Below are 27,547 nucleotides of genomic sequence, written 5' to 3'. Positions count from 1 at the left end.
AGCTGTCTCAGTGTTAGCATAGAGTGAGAGCCTGACTTTGGTGTGGCCTCCACTGCTCCCAAAAGGGTGGAAGACACAATGGCTCTGGTGTTCAGGTCTCATCCTACCGGACTCATGGGGGATATGGCTCTTCCATCACTATCAGTTCAAACAAAGCATCAAGTACCACACAAGTACTTGGCTTCTGGAGACTGGCTTCCCCATTACGTTGGTATAACAACCCAGAAGTGATTTAACTTTCAGTGGAGTAACTTTCAACCATGAAGAGGAAGGAGAAAAGAGGAGCCAGCAGATAAGCTGTTACCCCTTCCTCCTCTCTCTGACTGACAGTTCTGAGGTGTGGTGCCTCCACAGGACTTGCTGGGACAATGTCCTGGGTGACCAAGGGTGGATTCCCTTGGGAAGCCGTGACAAGGTTGGTAACATATCAAGCTTGTACTTGCTTTCTTTCTCCCACACCTCACTTCTCTTTTCCTTAGTTATTGCTGCCCTAGGATTGCCCCTCTCTGTACTTCAGCATGTAGGTGGTACCTCAGGCTCTGTTTTTCAGAGAACCTAGGGTAAGATGACAGAGAAGGCGGTGGCACCCCACTCCAGTACTCTTGCCTGGAAAATCCCATGGATGGAGGATCCTGGTGGGCTGCAGTCAACGGGGTCGCTAAGAGTCGGACAGGACTGAGCGACTTCCCTTTCACTTTTCACTTTCCTGCTTTGGAGAAGGAAATGGCAACCCACTCCAGTGTTCTTGCCAGAGAATCCCAGGGATGGGGAAGCCTGGTGGGCTGCCGTCTATGGGGTCGCACAGAGTCGGACACGACTGAAGTGACTTAGCAGCAGCCGCAGCAGCAGGGTAAGATGACTGTATGTATATAGAGAAGAGAAAGAAAGAGAGAGAAAGGAAAGATGGAAGGTCCCTATCCCCACACCACACCGAAAACCATATCTAAGTAAAACAAGCCACCTAAATATGAAAAAATAAAGCTTCAAGACATTTTGAAGAGTATGTAAGGAGAATCTTTCTCTCAGGTAAGTATTTCCTAAACCTCAAAAGCATAAACCATGACAGAATAGACTATTAAATGTGATTACCTCTATTTTTAAAATATTTATGCAACAAAATATGACATGAGCAAAGATAAATTACGAGCTGCAGTCTGAGAAAGACACTTGCAATTCATTTAAGTGACAAAGATAGGTATCTAGAATTTAACCAGGTTTCTGCAGATCAGGAATAAACTATAAATAATGGAGGGATTGGCAAAGGGGAGAAGCAAGCAATTATGAGAAGAGGACATCTAGATGGCCAACAAATGTATGGAAAGATCATTCATCTCATTATAGATAAGCCAGATCAAAATAAAACCACCTGGGATACCATTCCACACTCATCTAAATGGGAAAAATCTTTAAAGACTGATAGCATGAGTGTTGGCTATAGAGCAGTGAACTCACTCACTGCTAGTGAAAGCATAAATTGTTAAAACCATATTAGAAAATAATTTGACAATATATGTGAAGATGTGCATGCCCTTTGACACCAAAATTCCATTTCTTTTTTACTAAATTTTAAAAAATATTTATTTATTTATTCATGTTATTTGGTTGTGCTAGGTCTTAGTTACAGCATGTGAGATCTTTAGTTGCACCATGCAGGATCTTTTGTTCAAGTTGCAGTATGTGGAATCTAGTTTCCTGACCAGGGATGGAACCTGAGGCCCCTGCGTTGGGAGTGTGGCGTCTTAGCCACTAGACACCAGGAAATCCCCCATATTCCATTTCTTATTATATTTGCTAGGGAAACTTTCACATATATATACAAGGAGATATATGAAGGAATGATCAGCGCAGTATTGTTTATTGGGGGAGAAAATGGAAATAACCCAAATAGTCAACCAGAGAGAAAATAAATACGTTTTGGAATATTTGCAAAATAGAATACAATGCAACAGTTCAAATGAGTAAACTAGAGCTACAAATAGCAACAAGGATAAATCTCAAACACATAATGATGAGAGAAAAATACAGCATGATACAATTTACACATAGAGTCAAAACATGTAAGACAAAGCTATATAAATATTGGTACATGTATGTACTAAGTATAAAAACACATAAAGGAAAGCTAAACAGTGAATTCAGGATGATTGTTACAGATGGTGACATAGAAATAAAATCAATGTGGACTGTGCAGAAGGTTCCAATTCTATCTGTAATATTAATTCCTTTTTTAAAAACCTGAACCAAGTACAGCAAAATGGTAACAATCATACAGCTGAGTGTGGGAACAGGTGCCCTTTCTATTTTCCTTCTGTGTTTGCATCATTTCATTAAATTGTTTTTAAACTTAGTGGAATGCTTTGAAAAAATTCAATGAAGACTGTGTTAGTGAAAAAAACAAAAGCTACCATTGAAATAAGTGTGGGTAAAACAATTGTAAGAAGCTGGATAAATAATTCTAAGTAATTTAAAGTCCTGTACACAGATTTCTTTCCCAGGTGTGTTTAAGTTCTTGCTCCACTTTAAAGAAAGCCAAACTTAAATCATAAAAATGCATGTTGTGAATGTTGTATGTTCAAGAAAGTTAATGCAGGGATTCAATCCTCCTTCTCAACCTTTCTTTACATTATAACGTTGGTGAATGAATGTATAAATATGCTTGAAGTCAAAAATATTTAGTGTAAATATAGACCACATTTTGTGATTTCTGACTTTAACTGAATTGTTCCATTTCCAGTCCTGATTCCTGTTGGATAAGATTTCTACTGCAAAGGAAAAAAAAAAGAGAGATTTCTACTGCAGTCATTCCAGATTTGTTTGTTGCTGTTGTTCAGTTGCTCAGTCACGTCCGATTCTTTGAGACCCCATGGACTGCAGAATGCCAGGCTTCCCTGTCCTTCACCATGTCCCAGAGCTTGCTCAAACTCATGTGCGTTGAATTGGTGATGCCATCCAATCATCTCATCCTCTGTTGTCCACTTCTCCTCTTGTCTTCAATCTTTCCCAAATCTGTTAACACATGTTAAAGGCCTGCATGCTGCGTATTGATTAGGTGCAGATGGTTCCCGAAGGACTAAGTGAACCAAAGAAGTGGGGTGCAAACATCTTGAGCAGAGGATAAAATGGGAACTCAGCAAAACATGGGCAGGAAGTGGAGCATGGATTTCTCCTATCATTTGTAGGAGGAGGGGAGGGAAGGGTTGGAAAGATAGTTTATGATAATACTTAAGAAAGAGGTGCTTAAATTTTGTCTGAATCTCAACTTTAACATACTATAGTTTGCAAATTAAGAGCATTTTATTCATTGTTGTGTCAGAAAGTAGTCATCTCCAGTTTTCAAAGCATTCTGATAAGTTAACGCTTATGTCTTTTCTAAGAATAATGAATTAAGTGGGATCAGAGTTCTCTCTCTAATCTGCTTAATCATTGGTAAATTGTCATATTTCTTTTTAAATGAATTTTTATTGACACAAAAAGTTCATGCACCTTCTGCACACTCCACATTGATTTTATTTCTATTTCACTTTCCCCATCTGTAACAATCATCCTGAATTCATTGTTTAGCTTTCCTTTATGTGTTTTTATACTTAGTACAAAATAAAGACATTACAAATTAGGCCATGGTTGCCTTCCCATGGTCCATACCAACCATACCCCAGTCCCAGTCCCGCTTCCCACACATAACCAAAGTTAAGATTGATAACTCTTGGAGCTAGAGTGTCCAAGTTTGAATCTGGATTTTGCAACTTATTCATGACTCTGGCCAAGTTATTTAACCTCATTTCACCTTATAGAGTTGTTGTAAGCTTGAATGTGTTAAATGTTACAAAGGGCTTAGAGCAATTTCTTTACTAGAAAACATTCAATATCATGTTAATTTAAGCAACCATTCGCTATTATTTTCAGTTCAATAGTATCAGACTTTCTCTAATGTTTTAAATAAGATAAACCTGCAGATAACATTGTTTTATGTGAGTTTACTTTTATTAAACCTGGTAGTTCTGGTAGCTCAGTTGGTAAAGAATTGCCTGCAATGTGGGAGACCCAGGTTCAATCCTTGGGTTAGGAAGATCCCCTGGAGAAGGGAAAGGCTATCCACTCCAGTATTCTAGCCTGAAGAATTCCATGGACAGAGGAGCCTGGTGGGCTACAGTCCATGAGGTCCGAAAGAGTTGGACAGGACTGGTTGACTTTCACTTTCACTTTCATCATAGCAAACATTGTTCCCTAGCTTTGTTTTGTCACCCAGTTATAAATCCTGGAGCTCATTCTCTGTAGATAGAAATCAACCTTTTCTTTTAAATTTTGCATAGCCAGTCTACCTCTAATAGACTTCAGATTGTTTCCAGTTTGTCCTATGAAGGCAATGCTACAGTAAACTCCTTTATACAAGCATTTTGTGCACTTGGGTAAATGCTTTACTCTGGTAGATGCCTAGAGGTGTGTGTGTGTGCTTAGTCACTCAGTCGTGTCTGACTCTTTGTGACACTATGGACTGCAGCCGACAAGCCTTCTCTGTCCATGGGGATTCTCCAGGCAAGAATACTGGAGCGGGTTGCCATGCTGTCCTCCAGGGGATCTTCCCAACCCAGGGATCAAACCCAGGTCTCCTGCATTGCAGGTGGATTCTTTACCATCTGAGCCACCAGAGAAGCCCAGAGGGGGATTTCCTAAATCACAGAATACACACATTTAAAATTTCAGTCTGTGCTGCCAGTTTGCCTTCCAAAGAGGCTGCACCAATTTATATTTCTACTTGCAGTCTTTTTGAAAATTACCTGTGACCTCTGTGAAAGTTTTTCATATTCTTCTTAACAGTTTTAATAATCTTTTAAATTTCTCAAGAATCTGATGGGTGAAATTTTTATTTATTTACTTTTTGGCCATGCCATGTAGCTTATAGGATTTTAGTTCCCAACCAGCAACTGAACCTGGACATTTGGCAGAGAGAGGGCAGCGTCCTAACCATTGGGCCACCAAGAAAGTCCCAGAATTTTTTATTTTAAATGTAATTTCTCTGATTCCTAGGAGAGTTGCTCAAATGTATATTTTAGTATGTATATTAGCACTTGTGTTTTCCCAGTTGTAAATTGTTGGTATCCTATTTTCTTTACCTTTTTTAATTAATGATAGCAGTTTTTTATGCATTATTAATCTTAATTCTCAGATACTTAAAACTATTTTCTCTTGGTCTATTATATACCTTAAGCTTTAGATGTCATAAAGGTATTTATTGTTTTAAAGTTTTTATTACTTATATAGTCAAATGCATCACTTTTATACACTTTTTCTCTTTGAATCTTCTGTAAGATGTTCCTTACTCCTAAGGCCATTAACATTTTTCTACAATTTTTTTCCTAATAAATTCATGACTTAAAAAAATAGCATTCTTTTTTTTTTTTTTTGGCGGCACCTCATGGCATATAGAATCTTAGTTCCCAGACCAGGAATCGAACCTGTACACCCTGCATTGGAAGTGCAGAATCTTAACCACTGGATCACCAGGGAAGTCCCTTTTAGCATTTTTTTATATTTAGGTTTTTAATTTATTAGAAATATATATTTTTAGTGGTATTGGTAAGAATTCAACTTGACTCTTCTATAAAAGGATTTCCAATCATCTCCAACATTTTTGGGGTATTAACTTTGTTGAGAGATAATCCACATCTTTATTGAGAGACATTTCACATTTAAAAAGTACAATTCAATGTTTTTTTAGTATATTCACAGAGTAGCACAATCATCCCTAAAATAAATTTTGGAACATTTTTATCACCCCCAAAAGAAACCTTGTAACCCTTTTTACCCCAACTCTTCCTGCAGCCTGAGACAACCATGATTCTACTTTCTGTCACTACAGATATGCCTGTTCTGGACAATTCATGTAAGTGGCGTCACACATGTGGTCCATGTAATTGGCTCCTTTCACTTAGCATGATGTTTCAGTGATTATCTAGGTTGTAGCATGTATCTGTGTCTTATTCCTTTTTATTATCAAATAACATGCCACTGTATGGCTATACCACATTTTATTTATGCATGCATCAGCTGATGGACATTTGGGTTGTCTCTATTTTGGGGTGATTATGAATAGTGCTATGATGAACATTGTAGCCCCCAAGCAATCACTGATCTGGTTCCTGTCACTGTAGTTTGATATTCCCTTTTCTAGAATTTTATGTAATGAAATCATATAGTACATATGCTTTTGTGTCTGGCTGTTTTCCCTGAGCGTATTGTTTTTATGATTCACTCATATTTCTGTACCTGTTATTTAGTCGCTAGTAGCTCACACGCTTTTTTGCTGAATAGCATTCTGTTGTGTAGATACATTCCCCAAATTTCAAATTCTCATGAATTTAATTTACCAATTTTTTACAAAGTTTATGCTTTTTGGATCTGATTCACAATGTGCCTTTAAATCTTATTCACTGGGGAATTTTTCCACTCCGTTCCAATAAATCTTGGGCATACACATGACTCTTAGATAATAGAAGTTCTCATGGTCATGAGAGTCTCTGTCGTAGACGCTTTACTGTCTGAACCACCAGAGAAGATCCCCTGTCCAGGCATTAGAATGCCCAATTCTAAATACTGATCAAATTGTCAAGCTTTCCTTAAAGTAAAAACTCCTTTCCTTCCCTAACTTGGACCTTCTGCATGAACATTTACAGCAGGAATAGAAGGAAGTAGGGACGTGGTTATATTCTCATTTTCTGCCTAGAGTATCTATTTCCTTCTCTTCCAGCTGGCTCTCAGGTTTGGGAGAGAAACCAAATAAATAGTATTTAAATAGTTAAACAGTTTCAAGCTCTCTGGGATTGGCAGATATTCAAAGATGACTCTTTCTCTCCTGAAGTAGCTTTAAGGATTCTGCAAAGGCCCCCAGAGGGAACATTTCTGTTGTTCCTACCACAATGCAGGTGACATGATTTCCCTTCCACTGACTGCTCCCCACCTCAGCATTTGTTTTTTGGTGGCCCACGCTACACTGGGTCTTTCTGGGGGGGTCCCCTGGCTCCTTCAGACAGTTCTCTTGGGCAGGATTTAAAAGGATTTAAACCAGTTCTCCCTCCATGCAGCCCACTTGATTCATTACCCCTTCAACTTTGTGACAGCATCACCTAGCCCGGCCATCTCTGCCTCTTACACGTTCCAGGCATGAGTCAGAGACTGGTCTACTACCTGGAGGAGTTACACCAAGGTATCCAGATGGTCCCCGTGAAATAGCTCTCTCATGACTTGAGAACAGGAATGAACGCCCTACCCCTACTCACTGAGAGGGAGGAGGAGAGAAATAGCATAGCTCTGTCCAGAAAAGTCCTCTTTAAAAGTCCTGCACCAACAGCCTTTACACCCTGAGGGTGAAAGAGTTGGAAACTATGAAACTGGTTTTTTACTCTACTCTGAAATTCTTACCATAGAGTCTACTGACAACCATGTTATTTAATATCTACTGCCTCAGGGTTTCTGGCTGAAACTTCTAATTTAAAATCTTTTCACATTTGCATTTGTTGGATGTGATGTATTTTTTAAAACTATCTTAAAGGATTAAATTTGCCAATGTTATAAGATTATGGAATCCATATTCATAAATGACATTGACCTATAATAGTGGGGTGTTTTTTTTTTTTTTTGTATTAACCTTGTGTCATCTAGCAGGGTAGAAATTTACATGCCATGACTCAGGTGTGCAAAGGAATATAATGTTCATTGTTGTTGTTCAGTCGCTGAGTTGTGTCAGACTCTTTGTGACCCCAGTTATTTTTCACAACTAATTCTATCTTAGACTCAAGCCTCTACTGCTGCTAATAGCAGAGAAAACAACGTGTTTATGTCTTTGTGAAAGTCGCTCTCTGACTTTGTAAAAGGCACGGCCGATGCTTTGTAACCCAATGGGCTGTAGCCCTCCAGGCTTCCCTGTCCATGGAATTCAGGCACGATTACTGGAGCGGGTAGCCATTAGCTTCTCCACGGGATCATCCCAACTGAATTTAAATTAAATTTTTGTCAATGCAGAATTCACACTTCCTGCTGACTGTTTTTCCCCCCTCATAAGAGCAAAGGAAGAAACCCACACTGTCCTGAGGCTCCTTCCTGGATCCCACTTCTGAAGCCTGCCAAGGGAAGGCTGTTTCCACCTTCTCTTTTGGAGGATCTGTCTGGTATCTACCACTGATTCATCCTCCAAGCATTCTGTCCCTCCCTCATGTCAGCCTCAGGCAGGGAAACAATCCAAATTGTTAGGAAGGGAAAATGTTTCAGGTAGTATTTCTTTTTTTTTTTTTTTTTAATTTTATTTTATTTTTAAACTTTACGTAATTGTATTAGTTTTGCCAAACATCAAAATGAATCCATCACAGGTATACGTGTGCTCCCCCTCCTGAGCCCTCCTCCCTCCCCATACCATCCCTCCAGGTCGTCCCAGTGCACCAGCCCCAAGCATCCAGTATCGTGCATTGAACCTGGACTGGCATCTCGTTTCATACATGATATTTTACATATTTAAATGCCATTCTCCCAAATCTTCCTCAGGTAGTATTTCTAAACGTTTTAACTAGCTTGCTCACATTTAAATTCAAGGCATTTATTGTTCTTATGCTTTTGTTGCTAAATCAAGATCCAATCACATGGAATGGGCCTCCATTACACTGGTACTACATCCTCCCAAGTTCTTTAGACACCTCTTCAGAACTCTCTTGTGAAACTTGTCAATACCGATCACATATAATAACCACAGCCCAGGTGTCTTACTTATATTTCTTTCCTCACAATAACTCATTGGAGAACATAATTCTATTGGTATGTTACAGAAAAATAAATTGAGGCACAATAGGACATAGGCTAAGTTGCTATAACAAAGAAATACCAAAATACTGTGACTTGAATAAAGTGGAGGCTTATTTCTCTCTCATAAAACACAACATAGATACACCAAAGGTCCAGGATAGCAGGTGGCTGTGCCTCACACAGTTATCCAGGAACCCAGTACTTTCCTGCTACTTGATCACTGTCAAGAGTGTTATCCTCAGCTGTATCGTAAAAGCTGGCTCACCGCTACCCAGGCATGTCCAAGCCTGTGGGAAGGAGGAAGAGGGAAGTTGAAGGACAGGCAGTTCCTTTTCTCAGGAAATTGCAGATAGACACTTCAGTTCACATGGTCCAGAAAGGTCATGGTCACATGGCTACAACTAACTGCAAGAGAGGCTGAAAAATATAGCCTCTGCTTAGTAGCCACTAGCCAGGTAAAACCAGTGGTGGGTAGGTAAGGTGGTGATTCTATTACTAAAAGAAGAAGGAAATCTTGGGTGTTAGGGGTTGTTTAGGCATCTCTGCCACAGAACCCAATGTGATTCTCTCTTTCCAAATTCTGAGCAGTCTGTCCAGTTAAAAAACTGTTTTCCATTGCCCTTGCAGAGAGGAGCAGCCAGATAGACAGAGGCAGAAGTCATTGGGCAGGGCTTCCTGAAACATTTTGTCTGCTCTTTATCCTTCCTGCTGCTTGGAAAGCAGATGAGGTGGCTAGAGCATCAGAGGCCACAGCAGACCACGAGTGACCTGGAATATGGAAGCTGCATACTAAAGATGGTGGGGGATGCAAAAGGAAGAACCTAGAAACTTCATAATCGAAGAGACACTACACCAGTCCCAAACTGCCTACCTCTTCACTTCTCTATTTTGGGGAAGAAATAAGATGCTTTCATATTTAAGTTGCTTTAACTGTGATCTTCTGCAAATAACCTAACGTAATTCCTAATTCAAATTGTTTAGTTAAGCAATATATTTGAAGTCACGCAGCTGGTAAGATGTTCATACTCATATTGACATAGCTCCAACGCCCATATTCTTGCCTCTCCAAAATTATATTAGTCTTTCACAACACAGAAATGGCTTCTTTTTGTAAAGACTCTTCAGTACAATGAAGAAATAGTAGATGGCTCCATCATATTTAGGGAAAGATATTTATCCTTTGCATACAGAGTTCTGTACATAAGAAAGCATTTTGACTAGCAAAATATTTCTATGTATGCAACATAAAATTATAGAAAAGCATTATACGCTATCAATCTAGACATGATTTGTTATCTCTTATCTCTGAACTTTTCTAGTAATATTACTTGGCTTCTTGTTCATTTCTTTTGTTGTCGGCTAGCATGTGCCAACAGACAAACAGTAGGAGGTACCAGTGTTAAGGAAAATTAATGAAAAACACTTAAATGTATAACATTCTATTCATTACTATAACTTTTTTTCCATGGGAAAAACTCCACAATTATTTAACGTTAAGTCTAATATATTGGGTCCATCTTATAGGACATATAGTTGGAAATTCTCTGATCTATGTAATTGACTGATGTGGCTTATACTTGCAGTATGGAAAAGATGCAGAAGGAATAAATAGGCTTTGAGAGACTTCATGACCCTATCATCACGTGTAACATGTATACAGTGTGCATATGTGTGTGCGTGTTTGCTCAGTCATGTCTGATTCTTTGCAACCCCCTGGACCGTAGCCCACTAGGCTCCTCTGTCTATGGCATTTACCAAGCAAGAATACTAGAATGGGTTGTCATTTCCTCCTCCTGACCCAGAGATCAAACCTGAGTCTCTTGTGTCTCCTACATTGGGAGGAGGATTCTTTATCGCTGCACCTCCTGGGAAACCCCCAAATGAATGTATTTCATCATGTGTAATGACCCTGTGTACTTGGATAAAGGCTTTAGCTTTTCTTGTTGAGAGATCATTTGGTCAGAGTAGGAAGTCACTCACATAAACTACTTAACCCACGTGTTCTAAATTTCTACTGGGGGAAAATAGCACTGGAATTAGTGAGGAAAACTGTGCTACTCTTTGGGGCAAAACACCAAAAAGTGACATAAGTTTTTAGGAAAGTTTATTAAATAATATTAACAACATTATTAGCTCTTTGGGGGAAAAGGAGAAATGATTGAAACTGTTGAAAATGTTTAGATTTGGAATATCTTGCATGGTATAAAGGAAACAGCTAAAACTGTGATTCATCGGCAAATGTCACTTTTTGGTTTTAGGATTCTGTGATAGACAGAATATAGACCCTCCAAAGATGTTCATGTTTTAATCCCCAGAACCTGTGAATATGTTACCTTATATGGCAGAAGGAACTTTAAAGACTTTAAAATAGGAATATTATTCTAGATAATCTAGGTGGGATCAGTGTTACAACAAGGGTCCTTAAAAGATGGAAGAAGAAGGCTGGAGAGAGAGAAAGAGGAGACTGGCTAGCGATTAAGCAGAGGTTAGTGAGATGCTGGAGAAGGCAATGGCAACCCACTCCAAAACTCTTGCCTGGAAAATCCCATGGACGGAGGAGCCTGGTAGGCTGCAGTCCATGGGGTCTCGAAGAGTCAGGCACGACTGAGCGACTTCACTTTCACTTTTCACTTTCATGCATTGGAGAAGGAAATGGCAACCCACTCCAGTGTTCTTGCCTGGAGAATCCCAGGGATGGGGGAGCCTGGTGGGCTGCCGTCCATGGGGTCGCACAGAGTCAGACACGACTGAAGCGACTTAGCAGCAGCAGCAGCAGCAGCAGCAAGATGCCATTGCGAAGTGGGCCATGAGCTAAGGAATGCAGATACCCATGAAAAGTTTAAAAAGGCAAAGAACTGATTCTCCCCTAGAACCTTCAGAATAAATACACCCCTGCCAACATGTAATCTGTTACACCAGCCATGCTGCTGCTGCTGCTGCTAAGTCACTTCAGTCATGTCTGACTCTTAGCGACCCCATGGACTGCAGTGCGCCAGGCTCCTCCTTCCATGGGATTTTCCAGGCAAGAGTACTGGAGTAGGGTGCCATTGCCTTCTCCAACAGCAGCCATAAGAAATAACATGTTACAGCAACACTAGGAAGCAAATACAGGCTTCAAACTTTGGCAGGGGATTAAGCAAGGTAAAACAGTTAAATCAGTAAGAAATAGGGTCCTACCCCTTCTGCTCCAAATCTCTCTCACCACTTCCTAATGAGTTTGTTGTAGATGCAAATGTGCAAATCAAGAATGATCTCTAGCTCTTTGGAAAAATGACTCGTTCTAGGATTGGAAGAGGATACACAAGGTGTGACTGCAGCATCTTGTAGTGCCAGAAAGTAAGGAGGTGCTAAAATGCAAACAAACAAAATAAAACAGAAAAGCACAATAAGACAAAGATGGGGCTATGTCAAAGAGACCATTGGGAACCAACTGAAAAAGATCCTCAGGGTCGGAGTAGGAACAATGCAAACAACAAAATAATCAAATCAGTATAACCAACATATAAAACAAATATCCATTAGAATCCAATTTGAGTTTCCTCCTTCTAAATTCTAAGCATGCAGCCAGGTGAAAAAGCACATGTAAGGGGACACATGTACACCTATGGCCGATTCCTGGAGATGTATGGCAGAGGCCATCACAATATTGTAATTATCCTCCAATTAAAATAAATAAAGTTTTTAAAGATATATATAAGCAAAAGTCACTGGGTGATATAAATAAGTGACTGTAAAAATAAGTAAGTGAGAGAGACGAGACATCTCCTGGGCAAAAATATCCCAAATACTTTATGTAGATATTCTGCCCTCAAGGAGGTGGAGCATAACTTCCCACTCCTTACACGCAAGCTGCACACAGTAACTTCCTAAACAGAAAAACATGGAAAGCGGCGGGGAGGGGAAGAGTAATTTTACAGTGGAAAAACCTAGCAAATATTACCTCAGCCAAGTGATCAAGGTTAACATTAGTAGTGATAAGTTGTGTTAATGGTAGGTACTCTTGAAATGATGTGACAAAAAATGGTAACCTACTTCTCTGGTCTTCATCCCCAAAGGCCATAATCCCTGTCTAATTATGAGAAAAACATCAGACAAAGAAGTTGAGAGACATCCCATAAAATACTTGACCAATTCTCCTCAAAACTGTCCAGGTCACCAAAAACAAGGTAAGTTCTGAGCAAGTGACGCAGCCAAGAGGAGCCTAAGAAACTATAACAAGTAAATGTAATGAGGTATCCTGGATGGAATCCTGGAACAGAAAAAGGGCATTTGGTAAAAACTAAATTGGAAGGACTGGTGATGAAGCTGAGGCTCGAATACTTTGACCACCTGATGCACACAGCTGACTCACTGCAAAAGACCTTGATGCTGGGAAAGATTGAAGGCAAAAGGAGAAGGGGCCGGCAGACAATGAGATGGTTAGCTAGCATCACCAACTCAATGGACGTGAATTTTAGCAAACTCAGGGAGATAGTGGAGCATGGTGTGCTATAGTCCATGGGGTGGCAAAGAATCAGATATAACTTAGCAACTGAACAGCAGCAACAAGCAAATCTGATCGCCTCATACCTGTTAGAATGGCCATCATCAAAAAGGCAAGAAATAATAAATGCTGGCATGGATGTGGAGAAAAAGGAACTCTTGTTCACTATTGGTGGGAATGTAAATTGCTGCAAACACTACGATAAACAGTATGGAGGTTCCTCAAAAAGTTAAAAATAAAACTACCAAATGATCTAGCAATTCCACTTCTGGGAATATTTCCAAAGGAAATGAAGACATTGACTCAAAAAGATATCAGCCCCCAATGTTCATTGCAGCATTATGTATAGTTGCCAAGACACAAAAACAACCCAAGAGTCCATTCAATGGGTGAATATATAAACTGTGATATATACACACAATGGAATACTATTAAGACATAAAAAACAAGGAAATCCTACTATTTGTGACAACATGGATGGATCTTGAAGGCATTATACTCAGTGAAATAAAGAAGACAAAGAAAGACCAAAACTGTGTGATCTCATTTATATGTGGAATCTAAAAGATCAAAATAAACAAAACACCAAATTCACAGAAAAAGAAAACAGATTTGTGATTACCAGGGGAGGGATCAAAGAGAGGGAGACTTAGAGGAAAAGTGGTAAAAAGGTACAAACTTCTAGTCATAAGATAAATAAATGTTAGGGATGTAATGTACAACATGATGACTATAGTTAATACTGCTATATGATATATAGATATGCTGTTAAGAGAGTAAAGCCTAAGAGTTCTCATCATAAGGAGAATTTTCTTCTTTGTTTTTATCATATCTATATGAGATGACGGATGTTAACTAATATGTGGTAATCACTTCACAATACATGTAAACCAAACTATCGTGCTGTACAACTTAAACCTAATACAATGACATACGTCAACTATTTCTCAATAAAACTAAAAGGAAAAAAGCAAAACAGGTTTGAATAAGGTATTGTTGTTGTTTAGTCACTCATTTCTGTCTGCCTCTTTTGCAACCCCGTGGACTGTAGCCTGCCAGGCTCTTCTATCCCTAGGCTTTCCCAAGCAAGAATACTGAAGTGGGTTGCCATTTCCTACTTCAAGGATCTTCCAGACCCAGGGATCAAACCCGTATCTCATGCAAGTCTCCTGCATTTCAGGCATTTACTTTACTGCTGAGTTTCCAAGGAAGTCCATGTAGACTTTAGTTAATAATAATGTATCATTATTGTTTAGTTCGGAGAAGGCAATGGCACCCCACTCCAGTACTCTTGCCTGAAAAATACCATGAATGGAGGAGCCTGGTAGGCAGCTGTCCATGGGGTCGCTAAGAGTCGGACACGACTGAGCGACTTCACTTTCACTTTTCAGTTTCATGCATTGGAGAAGGAAATGGCAACCCACTCCAGTGTTCTTGCCTGGAGAATCCCAAGGACGGGGGAGCCTGGTGGGCTGCCATCTATGGGGTCGCACAGAGTCGGACACGACTGAAGTGCTTAGCAGCATTGTTTAGTTAATTATAATAAGTGTACCACACTAACATAAGATATTACTAATAGGGGAAACTGAGTTTGGAATATATGGGAATTCTATTTACTACCATTGCAAACCATCTAAAATTTTCTATAAATTTAATACTATAAAATGGAAAGCTTATTTAAAAAAAAGAAAAAAAAAATGAATTCTAGTTTCCGATGTAGTATCCATGAGGAGAATGGACCAAAGATAAGCAAGTTCTTTTGTGTCACCTGGCATGTGAATCCCATACTCTTGGATGGTCCCACTCTGTTCTTTGGTTTTTCCCTAAAATAAACCACCCCTCCTACCCAAGAATCTCTGGATAAGAATTCAGAGGCTACCAAGCACTTGTTCTTTAAGAGTTACCATCCCCATACCCTGTGCTAGCCACAGATATCCCAAAGGAGGAAGGGCCCCTGGATGCAGTGCTACAAGAAAGCAGGATGGATACACTATTTCCTTCTTTGTTCAGTGAATCCAAAATGAACAGTTTTCTGCTGGGTATTATGAGTGCTTAATTTGTTTTGCTCCAGGGGTGGATTAGAATGAGGGGAAATGTGTCATTTTACTGCTGAAACTTTAGGCCTCCCTACATGCCTGGGAAAAAAGTTGTTGCCTTTGTTAGCAGGGAAAGGAGGCTGGGTGGAGCACTACTTCCTCTCAATTTCAAATGTCCCTTCCAGGGACTTCCCTAAAACAATAGAAAGGGAAAGACTAGAGATCTCTTCAAGAAAATTAGAGATACCCAGGGAATATTTCATGCAAAGATGGACACAATAAGGACAGAAATGGTATGGACCTAATAGAAGCAGAAGATATTAAGAAGAAGTTACAAGAATACACAGAAGAACTATCCAAAAAAGATCTTCACGACCCAGATAACCATAAGGGTGTGATCACTCACCTACAGTCAGACATCCTGGAATGCAAAGTCAAATGGGCCTTAGAAAGCATCACTACGAACAAAGCTAGTGGAGATGATGGGATTCCAGTTGAGCCATTCCAAATCCTGAAAGATGATGCTGTGAAAGTGTTGCACTCAATATGCCAGCAAACTTGGAAAACTCAGCAGTGGCCACAGGACTGGAAAAGGTCAGTTTTCATTCCAATCCCAAAGAAGGGCAATGCCAGAAAATGTTCAAACTACCACACAATTGCACTCATCTTACACGCTAGCAAAGTAATGCTCAAAATTCTCCAAGCCAGGCTTCAACAGTACGTGAACTGTGAACTTCCAGATATTCAAGCTGGTTTTAGAAAAGGCAGAGGAATCAGAGATCAAACTGCCAATATCCGTTGGATCATTGAAAAAGCGAGAGAGTTCCAGAAAAACATCTACTTCTGCTTTATTGACTATGCCAAAGCCTTTGACTGTGTGGATCACAATAAACTGTGGAAAATTCTGAAAGAGATGGGAATACCAGACCACCTGACCTGCCTCCTGAGAAATCTGTATGTAGGTCAAGAAGCAAGTTAGAACTGGACATGGAACAGCAGACTGGTTCCAAATCAGGAAAGGAGTATGTCAAGGCTGCATACTGTCACCCTGCTTATTTAACGTATATGCAGAGTACATCATGAGAAATGCTGGGCTGGAAGAAGCACAAGCTGGAATCAAGATTTCCAGGAGAAATATCAATAACTTCAGATACGCAGATGACACCACCCTTATGGCAGAAAGTGAAGAAGAACTAAAGAGCCTCTTGATGAAAGTGAAAGAGGAGAGTGAAAAAGTAGGCTTAAAACTCAACAATCAGAAAACTAAGATCATAGCATCCGGTCCCATCACTTCATGACAAATAGATGGGGAATCAGTGGAAATAGTGTCAGACTTATTTTGGTGGGGGTTGGGGGGCTCCAGAATCACTGCAGGTGGTGACTGCAGCCATGACATTAAGACGCTTACTCCTTGGAAGAAAAGTTATGACCAATCTAAACAGCATATTCAAAAGCAGAGACATTACTTTGCCAACAAAGGTCCATCTAGTCAAGGCTATGGTTTTTCCAGTGGTCATGTATGGATATGAGAGTTGGACTATAAAGACAGCTGAGCACCCAAGAATTGATACTTTTGAACTGTGGTGTTGGAGAAGACTCTTGAGAGTTCCTTGGACTGCAAGGAGATCCAACCAGTCGATCCTTAAGGAGATCAGTCCTGGGTGTTCATTGGAGGGACTGATGTTGAAGCTGAAACTCCAATACTTTGGCCACCTGATGAGAAGAGCTGACTCATTTGAAAGGACCCTGATGCTGGGAAAGATTGAGGGCAGGAAGAGAAAGGGACGACAGAGGGTGAGATGGTTGGATGGCAACACCAACTCGATGGACATGGGTTTGGGTGGACTCCGGGAGTTGCTGATGGACAGAGAGGCCTGGTGTGTTGCGGCTCATGGGGTTGCAAAGAGTTGGACACGACTGAGCAACTGAACTGAACTGAACCTACTAACTCTACCGTGTGCTTGCATGAATGAATGACACACCCTGTGTGAAGCAAGTGATGAACCCTGCTCTGTGACTTCGTGGTGCCTCATAATGACTGAAGGCAGCCCCCAAAAGGGGAGCCTTGTCGGGGGTTTATACCCACCTGCCAGTGCCAAGAGATACCCAACATCCTTGCGAGGGGAGTGGCCAGAAGTGGGCGAAGCCTGTGGACTGAACTTTCCTTTCTTGGTCAGCTTTTCCTGGTCTCTTTGACGGTTTCATAATTGCATGGGGAATTAGAACTACTACCCTAATCTGTTGGATCATAGACTTTCAACGGACTTGTGATCCATGCTGTTACTATGTAGTATTACTTAGACCCCATGTATGAAAGGGCCTAGCCCTGCTAGGAGTACATTTGGGAGCGATACAGAACTCTGACTTTAGGAACGTCTCTCAGGTTAGAGGTCACTCTCTTGGCTGCCTGCCTCAGGGGCCAGAGACCTGAAAGTGAGTCTTTGCCATGGCTGTGCCTCCAATCTATGTGGATAGAAGCATTGCTGGTCACCATGAGGTTTTTGAGGACAAAGATTGGGAATTTCAGGATCTGGTCAGACTGGAAATGAAACGGGTTTCTTCTTTTGGTAGTACTAGAACTTAGCAGACCAAAGAAGGCTAGAGAGCTTGTGTCTCAACTCCCTAGATGGTCTTTTTGTGGAATCTGTGAACTGGAAGGGTTGGTCCTAGTAACTTGAGGACAGAAATCAGTTTTTCCTTGCAGGCCAACCCTCCACAACCCCTTTTGCTCTCACATATACTGGTGTGGTGACACTCAGAAGAGACATCTTGGGGTTTTTTGTTCATCCCTTTGTAACTCTATGGTTCTATTGTGTTCAGGACTGTACTTGGGAATGTGCATCGGCACACGGAACATGGATGCTTCCCCTAGTAGACCTTCCAGAAAGCTACTCTCTTACACTCTGGGTGGCATCAGAGAAAAGGGCAAATCAAACAAAAGTCTTGGCGGTAAGGAACTGAAAATCAATCTGGTATGCCATCAGGTCTACCCCTTGTGCATCTCCACCCCACCTCGGCAGTAGAACTGGGAGGGACAAGTATGGTGCTTGCATCAGTAAGGGACAGGCTTAGTCTGACCAGGGAAGGAAAGCTTTGGTGGAGAGTCAGTGTACACCCCCATCTAGAACAGGAAGGGATGTTTCCGGTGGGAAAAAAGCCACAGCTGTGGATGCCGCTTTTTTCTATCTTACAGATGGGAGCTAACAGTTCCAGAACCACTCCTTTAAAATGTATTTTTAAAAGCTGGGACAGGTTTGATCCCCCAAACTTTAAAAGACAAACCTGATCTTCTTCTGTGATATCGAATGGCCACAGTACCCTTTGGAAGACGAGAAATGCTGGCCGGTTGAAAGGTCTCAATTAATACTGTTTTACAATTAGACCAGTTCTGTAGGAAACAAGGGAAATGGGTAGAAGTGACATAAGTGTTGGTCTTTATCTCCCTGTGAGACATGCCAGACTTGTGTCCTAAGGGTGCAGATTTGGGTGTGAAACCGTCAGCTCCTTTCTGTCCTCTTACTTTGCCCCATATCTGGGGCTCCCAAATGAACAGGCTGAGAATCAGGGTACCCCTCCAGGAGGGGTTGCCTCAGTCTTGGTAGAATTTCAAACAGTACCAATTGCAGTCGAGACTATCAAGAGGATTCAAAACGTACATAGAAGCATTTATGGGATTGACTTTACTTTATGACCTTACTTGGAGAGATATAATGCATGTCTTCGGACAGACACTGACTCCTAACTCTAGAGCTTGAGTTTTGGGGGAAGCTACTACTTTTGGAGATGAATGGCTTGAACTGAGACAAGGGGAAAGAGGGAACACAAATTAGCCCTCCTCCCTACTGGGAGCCAAGCGGTTCCCATAACAGCCAGTTTGTCAGATGTATTCTTGAAGGACTCAAGTGAGCATGCATGATGAGACTTTAGACTCTGCTAAGTTGACTGACATAGAACAGAGAGAAGAAAAACTCCTGGTAAATTCCTAGATAGACTACAGGAGGCTCTCCACAAGTTTACTGACATTGATTCCAAAAGTTCAGAGGGAGAAATAATCTTAAAAGATAGATGTCTCACTCAGTCGGCTCCAGATATCTGCCATAAGTTACAAAAACAGGTGTTTGGACAAAATCAGTCTTTAGAAAAATTGTTATAGCTGGTTTAGATGGTATATTATGGTAGAGAATACAAGAAGGAAAACAAAAAAGCAAAGAAAGAACCAGACAAAAGACTGAAGCCCCAGCAATGGCTGTTAGAGCCACTCTGAAACAGCCTGAGGAAAAATGCCCAGAGGAACCCAGGTGAAAAGGGATGGACTTGTCATTACTGAGGAAAGGAGGGGCATCTCAAGCAGGATTGCCCTCAGGCATCTAAGCTGCCCTCAGCTCCAAGTCCAGTCTGCAAAGGACCATACTAGAGAAGACACCGCCCTCCAAGGTGTAGGCCCCAGGGGGTGGATTCTTAAGACAATCAGGACTGACTGAAGGTGCCTGGGGGTCCCTACACAAGCTCCCATCCTAATTACACCTGAGGAACCCTGGGTATTAATAACTGTGGAGGGCTAATCAGGTGATTTTCTTTTGGACACTGGCGCAACTTTCTTTGTGCTCACTGAAGTCCCTGGGCCACTTTACTCCTGATCCACTACTGTAATGGGGCTGTCTGGATGAGCCAAATGCTATTATTTCAGTCACCTTTTAAGCTGCAACTGAGATTCTACGCTGTTTTCTCATGAGTTTCTGATTGTGCCAGAGTCTCCCTCACTCCTTCTGGGGAACGATGTATTGAACAAGGTCCAGGCCTTTGTTTTCATAAATATGGAACCCACTCTTTTAACTGAACAAAATGCAAATCCTAAAGTGTGGGCTGATGAAAAACTGTGAATCAAGCACAAAATGCTGTTCCTGTCATTATCAAGCTCAATGAATCTCGCTTATTTCCACATCAAAAGCAGTACCCACTGAAGTCTGAGGTTAAGGAAGGGTTAAAATCCTTTTAACCCATCATTGAAAATTTAAAGGAACAGGGGCTATTAATTTCCTGTAATAGTCCTTGCAACATTCCTATTTTGGGTGTAAAAAAAGTAAAATGATAAATGGAGACTTCATCAAGATATACAAATAGTAAGTATCTAATCCTTATACTTTATCGTCTGAAATTCCTAAATGAGCCAAACATGACTTTAAGACAATTGAGAGGATTCTTGGGCATTACAGTTTACTGTAATTTGGATTCTGGGTTATGGGGAACTTGCCTGGTCTTTATATAAACTTATAACTGAGACTCAGTAGGCCCAAACCAACAAGTTGGTTTGCTCCCCAGAGACTTAAAAGGCTTTTAAGAGTGTTCAAACTGCTCTCTTGCAGACTCCTGCTTTGAGCTTGCCCACAGGATCAGAGCTTTGTTTGTTTGTTACTGAAAAAAGGTTCTGACCACATTCTTTAAGGGTAATTGCTACTATTGTTTTGCTAATACCTAAAGCTCTAACTTATATGCAGAGTACATTATGAGAAACTCTGGGCTGGAAGAAGAACAAGCTGGAATCAAGATTGCTGGGAGACTCTGGACGGATTCATGTTGATATATGGCAAAACCAATACAATATTGTAAAGTTAAAAAATAAAATAAAATATAAAAAAAAAAAGATTTCTGGGAGAAATCTCAATAACCTCAGATATGCAGATGACACCACCCTCATGGCAGAAAGTGAAGAGGAACTAAAAAGCCTCTTGATGAAAGTGAAAGAGGAGAGTGAAACAGTTGGCTTAAAGCTCAACATTCAGAAAACGAAGATCATGGCATCTGGTCCCACCACTTCATGGGAAATAGATGGGGAAACAGTGGAAACAGTGCCAGACTTTATTTTGGGGGGCTCCAAAATCACTGCAGAAGGTGATTTCAGCCATGAAATTAAAAGACACTTACTCCTTGGAAGGAAAGTTATGACCAACTAGATAGCATATTCAAAAGCAGAGACATTACTTTGCCAACAAAGTTCTGTCTAGTCAAGGCTATGGTTTTTCCAGTGGTCAGGTATGGATGTGAGAGTTGGACTGTGAAGAAAGCTGAGCACCGAAGAATTGATGCTTTTGAACTGTGGTGTTGGAGAAGACTCTTGAGAGTCCCATGGACTGCAAGGAGATCCAACTAGTCCATTCTAAAGGATATCAGTCCTGGGTGTTCATTGGAAGGACTGATGCTAAAGCTGAAACTCCAATACTTTGGCCACCTCATGCAAAGAGTTGACTCATTGGAAAAGACTCTGATGCTGGGAGGGATTGGGGGCAGGAGGAGAAGGGGACAACAGAGGATGAGATGGCTGGATGGCATCACCAAATCAATGGACATGAGTTTGGGTGAACTCCGGGAGTTGGTGATGGACAGGGAGGCCTGGCGTGCTGCAATTCATGGGGTTGAAAAGAGTCGGACACGATTGAGCGACTGAACTGAACTGAAAGCTCATAAGTTTACTAATGGGCAAAATCTTACTGCACTGATTTCTCATGATGTAAGTGGGATCTTAAACTCTAAAGCTCAGAGCAAAAATGCTCCACCTTTAAAGCTGCTGTAACTCAAGGGGTCTCAAAAGCTCTAGGAATAGAATATCACTTACACTGTTCCTGGAGACCCAAATCTTCAGGAAAGCTGAAAAGTCTAATGACATTATTATGAGGCACCTGTGTAAGCTAACTCAGGAAACACAAGACCATAGGTTTAAAGTTTTACCCATACCTTTAATGAGGGCTCGAACTGCCCCCCTGCCCAATATGGGATTATCTCAATGACAGACTGTTTTTGTACACAGATACTGTCATAGACGGAGAAGGCAATGGCACCCCACTCCAGTACTCTTGCCTGGAAAATCCCATGGATGGAGGAGCGTGGAAGGCTGCAGTCCATGGGGTCGCTGAGGGTCGGACACGACTGAGCGACTTCACTTTCACTTTTCACTTTCATGCATTGGAGAAGGAAATGGCAACCCACTCCAGTGTTCTTGTCTGGAGAATCCCAGGGACGGGGGAGCCTGGTGGGCTGCCGTCTATGGGATCACACAGAGTCGGACACGACTGAAGTGACTTGGCAATAGCAACTGTCATAGATCCTGAAGCCTTAGAATTAACTATGTGCCTCAGCTTTCAGCTTTTCAACCTCCTCATCGATTGAAGGCTTTCCATGGTGGGTTTCTCCACTTCAAAGAAAGGGCTTTCTTCAGCTCTGCAACTACCTTCACCAACAAAAATCATATGTGACACCTCTTCTTGATGACATCTAACAATTCTCAGATGGACTGATGTAACTATGGACATAATATAACTTTTAATTTTGATTATGTTTTAGCTTGGTTAATGACTATTTTGCCTTACATCTGTAACTGTGTAACCGGATTTTTTTCTGAAAGCTTCTAAGTTACAAATGGTTGTCCAGGCCCCTACAGGTGCCACAACTTCCTCCAACTATTACTTGGGGCCCCTGGATCAGAGACCCTCAATATGAGAGTTAGGAGAATATGTTGCCTCAACAATTTAGGGACAATGCCCCTCAACAACAGGAAATAGTTATGGAAAGAAAACAACGCCCTTTTCCCTTGGCAACGTAATTCTCCTAAAAGAAAACAGGGGAATGAGAGAGTCAATTTCTAGGCAGGTTGATAAGAAGTCTGGGGTTCCTTAGGAGGAGAAAGGGATTTGGGGTTCTCAAAGAGGAGATAGGGGTCTGGAATTCTCAAGGAGGAGGGAAGGACAAACGTCTTTTTTTTTTTTTTCTGTCTCTACATTCCTTAATCTTAGTCACATAAAACCTTTTTTTCTTTAAGCCCAGAGCTGATGATTGCAAGAAAAAAAACCCTCATCTTCTGAACTCTAAGTTCAGTTCAGTTCAGTTAGTCATGTTTGACTCTTTGCAATGCTATGGACTGCAATACGCCAGGCTTCCCTGTCCATCACCAACTCCCAGAGCTTACTCAAACTCATGTCCCTTGAGTCGGTGATGCCATCCAACCATCTCATCCTCTGTTGTCCCCTTCTCCTCCCACCTTCAGTCTTTCCCAGCATAAGGGTCTTCTCAAATGAGCCAGTTCTTCACATCAGGTAGCCAAAGTACTGGAGTTTCAGCTTCAGCATCAGTCCTTCAGAGTATTCAGGACTGATTTCCTTTAAGATGGACTGGTTGGATCTCCTTGCAGTCCAAGGGACTCTCAAGAGTCTTCTCCAACACCACACTTCAAAAGCATCAATTCTTCGGTGCTCAACTTTCTTTATAGTCCAACTCTCACATCCATACATGACCACTGGAAAAACCATAGCTTTGACTAGATGGATCTTTGTTGGCAAAGTAGTGTCTCTACTGTCTAATATGCTGCCTAAGTTGGTCATAACTTTCCTTCCAAGGAGCAAGCATCTTTTAATTTCATGGCTGCAGTCACCATTTGCTGTGATTCTGGAGCCCAAGAAAATAGTCTCCCACTGTTTCCCCATCTATTTTCCATGAAGTGATGGGACCAGATGCCATGATCTTAGTTTTCTGAATGTTGAGTTTTAAGCCAACTTTTTCACTCTCCTCTTTCACTTTCATCCTTTCATCAAGAGGCTCTTTAGTTCTTTGTTTTCTGCTGTAAGTGTGGTGTCATCTGCATATCTGAGGTTATTAAGATTTCTCCCAGCGATCTTGATTCCAGCTTGTGCTTCTTCCAACCCAGCATTTCTCATGATGTACTCTGCATATAAGTTAAATAAGCAGGGTGACAGTATGCAGCCTTGATATACTCCTTTCCCGATTTGGAACCAGTCTGTTGTTCCATGTCCAGTTCTAACTGTTGCTTCTTGACCTGCATACAGATTTCTCAGGAGGCAGGTCAGGTGGTCTGGTATTTCCATCTCTTTCAGAATTTTCCACAGTTTGTTGTGATCCACACAGACAAAGGCTTTGGCATAGTCAGTAAAGCAGAAATCAATGTTTATCTGGAACTCTCTTGCTCAAGGATATGTTTTTCCTTAAATTCTGTACCAATGACTATATAACAACAATGTATCCTGCTTGAGGACATGCTTCTCCTTCTTGAGAACCTTCTGAATAATCCTGTCATTTTTCAAATGTATATTATTGGAGTGGGTCTGGTAAGACCTTTCCATTGTTAGTTTTAATCCCATTATCTTAAAATGTATATTGTGGGAGTGGGTCTTATAAAACCTTGACAACCTTGAGACATTATTTTGATTTATTGTAATAACCAATTGAAAAAGTATATAACTCCCTTTTCTAAGACTAGCGATGGGGGCACTCTCCATCCCTCTTCTGATGTCTATGTCAGCAGCTTTCTCTGTCCGTTTTTTACTTTAATAAAACTCTGCTACACAAAAGCTCTTGAGTGATCAAGCCTGGTCCCTGGTCCTGAAGCTAAATCTTCTTTTTCGGGGATCATGAATCCAACATCATTCATGGTAAACTATCAGTAGTGTAGATTAAGAAAGGCCAGGAGGTCTTGGTAAACTTTGGGCCACATTTTGGTACATCCAGAATGGCCACAACATAATTATTACATTAGTGTTACCACTCATCTTTGTACACCACCTCTTTAGGGACCACAAAGAACTTTACTGAGTGGACATATTTCCCTTGAAATGTGATAACAGACCAAATATATACACATATATATATGAAACAAATCATGGGAAACATTTAGTTGTATCTCACACCTAGATTGAAAGGAACATTCGTTGAGCCCATGACTAACTTATTTCACGGTGCTATCTGCACTGCCCCCGTGACAGCCATCACACACCTTTCTGGAAAACACGTGTGGGCTTTGTAGCCACACCTCTGGTCTTCCACCAGCGTGGGTTCTTTTCCTCATGGGAGCTGGCTCAGTTCAGCTAATTTGTGCCTGATTCAGGTATTTGTTGACGACTTTCTTAAACACTTTGTGACACTTCCACTGAGACTATGGGACTAGCATTTTAGAGTTGGTGTTACAAGGAAACCCAAAGGAAGCTAAAAAATTTCACCTCTGGCAGGAGCTTTTCCTAATAGGAGAAAGTAAAAGTATTTAAAATAAATGGACACCAATCTCAAATGATACAGGCAAAGAGACACAGTTTCCTGATGACTTTTAGAAAACATACTTTTAAAAAACGACAAAGTAATTCTGTTAAACCAGCAGCCACCTTTATATCTAATGATTCCCCACAAGAGACATTCTCTTTAGAAGCCAGACATTGTAAGAATATTTACTCTAGCCATCTAATCAGGCTATTATTTCACAGAGCTGAAGCAATCAAAAGAGAATGTTCACAAGGTCCCAACACCACAAATTTGCTCACCCAATTGTATGTATGACTATTACTCTTTCTTGTTTTCTGTTATTATTTCAGTTCAGTTCAGTTCAGTTCAGTTGCTGAGTCGTGTCTGACTCTTTGTGACGCCATGAATCGCAGCACGCCAGGCCTCCCTGTCCATTACCAACTCCCGGAGTTTACTCAAACTCATGTCCATCGAGTCAGTGATGCCATCCAGCCATCTCATCTTCTGTCATCCCCTTCTTCTCCTCCCCCAGTTCCTCCCAGCATCAGGGTCTTTTCCAATGAGTCAACTCTTCGCATGAGGTGGCCAAGGTATTGGAGTTTCAGCTTCAACATCAGTCCCTACAATGAACACCCAGGACTGATCTCCTTTAAGATGGACTGGTTGGATCTCATTGCAGTCCAGGGACGTTCAAGAGTCTTCTCCAACAGCAAAGTTCAAAAGCATCAATTCTTCGGTGCTCAGCTTTCTTCACAGTCCAGCTCTCACATCCATACATGACCACTGGAAAAACCATAGCCTTGATGAGACGGGCCTTTGTTGGCAAAGTAATGTCTCTGCTTTTGAATATGCTATCTAGGTTGGTCATAACTTTCCTTCCAAGGAGTAAGCGTCTTTTAATTTCATGGCTGAAATCACCTTCTGCAGTGATTTTGGAGCCCCCAAAAATAGTTTGACACTGTTTCCACTGTTTCTCCATCTATTTCTGATGAAGTGATGGGACCAGATGCCATGATCTTTGTTTTCTGAATGTTGAGCTTTAAGCCAATCTTTTCACTCTCCTCTTTCACTTTCATCAAGAGGCTCTTTAGTTCCTCTTCACTTTCTGCCATGAGGGTGGTGTCATCTGCATATCTGAGGTTATTGATATTTCTCCCCGCAATATTGATTCCAGCTTGTGCTTCTTCCAGTCCAGCGTTTTTCATGATGTACTCTGCATATAAGTTAAATAAACAGGGTGACAATATACAGCCTTGACGTACTCCTTTTCCTATTTGGAACCAGTCTGTTGTTCCATGTCCAGTTCTAACTATTCCTTCCTGACCTGCATATAGGTTTCTCAAGAAGCAGGTCAGGTGGTCTGGTATTCCCATCTCTTTCAGAACTTTCCACAGTTTATTGTGATCCACACAGTCAAAGGTTTGGCATAGTCAATAAAGCAGAAATAGATATTTTTCTGGAACTCTCTTGCTTTTTCCATGATTCAGCAGATGTTGGCAATTTGATCTCTGGCTCCTCTGCCTTTTCTAAAACGAGCTTGAACATCTGGAATTTTACGGTTCACGTATTGCTGAAGCCTGGCTTGGAGAATTTTGAGCATTACTTTACTAGTATGTGAGATGAGTGCAATTGTGGGGTAGTTTGAGCAGGGCCTAGATCTGATAGATAGAGTGCCTGATGAACTACGGAATGAGGTTCGTGACATTTTACAGGAGACAGGGATCAAGACCATTCCCATAGAAAAGAAATGCAAAAAAGCAAAATGGCTATCTGGGGAGGCCTTACAAATAGCAGTGAAAAGAAAAGAAGCGAAAAGCAAAGGAGAAAAGGAAAGATATAAACATCTGAATGCAGAGTTCCAAAGAATAGCAAGAAGAGATAAGAAAGCCTCCTTCAGCGATCAATGCAAAGAAATAGAGGAAAATAACAGAATGGGAAAGACTAGGGATCTCTTCAAGAAAATCAGAGATACCAAAGGAACATTTCATGCAAAGATGAGCTCGATAAAGGACAGAAATTGTATGGACCTAACAGAAGCAGAAGATATTAAGAAGAGATGGCAAGAATACACAGAAGAAGTGTACAAAAAAGATCTTCATGACACAGATAATCATGATGGTGTGATCACTGACCTAGAGCCAGATATCATGGAATGTGAAGTCAAGTGGGCCTTAGAAAGCATCACTACGAACAAAGCTAGTGGAGGTGATGGGATTCCAGTTGAGCT

At 41.0% G+C, this 27,547-nt stretch overlaps 1 long non-coding RNA gene across 1 annotated transcript in view; it reads right to left on the bottom strand.

The window, feature by feature from the left end:
- Positions 1 to 1,836: 1,836 nt before the first annotated feature.
- LOC101907688 (uncharacterized) overlaps positions 1,837 to 27,547 on the bottom strand; it is a 47,580-nt gene continuing 21,869 nt past the window's right edge. Inside the window, exon 4 of the long non-coding RNA XR_805800.4 lies at positions 1,837 to 9,074. This is a non-coding gene — a long non-coding RNA (uncharacterized lncRNA). The remainder of the gene's footprint in view (positions 9,075 to 27,547) is intronic.

This window comes from Bos taurus, chromosome 3 (assembly GCF_002263795.3).
Source record: "Bos taurus isolate L1 Dominette 01449 registration number 42190680 breed Hereford chromosome 3, ARS-UCD2.0, whole genome shotgun sequence".
Classification (NCBI taxonomy): domain Eukaryota; kingdom Metazoa; phylum Chordata; class Mammalia; order Artiodactyla; family Bovidae; genus Bos; species Bos taurus.
The sequence above is the reverse complement of the archived record's forward strand: the minus strand, read 5'-3'. Positions and strand labels throughout refer to the sequence as shown.